Raw genomic sequence first — 1,972 nt, forward strand, 5'->3', positions numbered from 1 at the left:
CTCATTTACCATTTCTTGTAAGACTGGGCAATGCTGATGCAAATCTTCGCTGTTCTGATCCTCACACAGCTTTATGAGGTAAACTCTATTACAGCTGGCCCTCAAATAACACAAGTTTGAACTGCATAGGTTTATTTAGATGTTGATTTTTTAAAATACATATGTTAGAAAATACAACATAGTACTGTAAAAACTTTTATCTTTCTATGATGTTTTTTGAGTATATACATTCCTTTAATGTACATCAAAGCATCCTGTTACAGTGAAAATCTTTATTTATTTTGGAAATCCACTTAATCATTTTGAGCAATGTTACATACAACTCAACAGATGCAAGAAAATAGTGGGCAACTCCTTAAAGTGTTAGAGCTAAATCACAAAGAGTAATTGGATTATGTAGACAACTCCCGATAAAGTGTGATTTATTCCTGTTCTGTGTTCAGCGTTAGGAGATTTGTAAAATCCAACCGAGAAAGGGAGATCAAAGAACTGAGCGTTTTTCTTGAACCGACTTGGACAATAGCGAGATGAGTCAATCCTAAGTATTTAATTCATTATGCTTTTCATTTAGTTTTGCTACCCTTTTCCAGTTACAAAATTTTTATCTGTGCCTGTGGGTGCTATTTCTTTTAAGTACAGCATAATACTATGCATCCTTTAATATAATTTTCTATTAATTATAAAAAGTACAGTCAGGGGACCAGCAGTTACGGTAATGGCTATGTCACTGGACTTCCACGTAGTCAACCGTGGTTCAAGTACCGGACTCGGTGGCTTAAACTCACGCCGGGCGCGTGTGCATGCGTGCCCAAGATCCCGAGAGGAGAATGGAGGAGAAGGGATTGCGGCGTGACCATCTCCTCTGGGGGGTGATTTCTCTCTTTCTGTCTCTCTGTCTTTCTGTCTTTCTGGCAAGTGCACGCACCCTATGGCGAAAACCTCTCCAAAAACTTAAAAAAAAGACACATTCAGATAAGAACTCTGTAAAATCATTTTTTTAGAAGAAAAGCATAAAATATTCAGGGAACTTTATTTTTAAAGGGTTAAATTAAATAAGACACAGCTTTCATTTACCCAAACATGCAAAATCCAACCTGAATATGAAATGCACTCGATTGGTAAATTACACACGGAAGACAAAGGGAATGCAACTTTACACGTGTAAAACGGATGCCGGCTACAGCAATTTAACACTCAAGTTGATCGAACATTAAACATTAAAAAATCAAAGACCTTCTTAAAGCCAATTATCTATGGTAAGCACCCAAAATTCTGATATGGAATTATTAGACTCAAAGCAAAGAATAAGGCATGTGCTATGAATTTAGAGTAATAATTTTCATTATTTATTTATTTATTTATTTATGACACATCCCACACTTTATTTATATTGGAAGACTAACTTTAATTTTGGGACCTGCAGTTAGTGTAATGGCTGTGTCGCTGGACTCCCATGTACTCTACCGTGGTTGAGTCCCGAACCCGATGGCTTAAACTCATGCTGGACACGTGTGCATGAGTGCCCAAGATCCAGAGAGGAGAATGGAGGAGAAGGGATTATAGCATGGCCATCCTACCTGGAGGGGAGCATGATTTCTCGCTTTCTGTCTCTGTCTCTCTCTGTCTTTCTGGCGAGCACACATGCCCTATAGAAAAAAACGCCTCCAAAAAAAAAAAAAAAGAAGAAGAAAGAAAAAGACTAACTTTAATCTCAAAATCACATATCCATACACCGATCTCCTTTTTGTTGACTTCAGTTCAACTTAAATACATGTTTTGTTAAACAAAACTGTAAACAGATATTTACCATGGCTGTGACATGTAACACACAGGAACAGCTTTTAACAGAAATGCATTGATATACCCCCCAACATTTTTTCATTATAAATACAGGTCTCAAAACAATTCTGAACATATTTTTGATATTACTAGTAGTCAGAACCCACAATGCTTCAAAACTTAACACACTTTG

This window comes from Tupaia chinensis, unplaced genomic scaffold (assembly GCF_000334495.1).
Source record: "Tupaia chinensis unplaced genomic scaffold, TupChi_1.0 Scaffold144407_1, whole genome shotgun sequence".
Classification (NCBI taxonomy): Eukaryota; Metazoa; Chordata; class Mammalia; order Scandentia; family Tupaiidae; genus Tupaia; species Tupaia belangeri.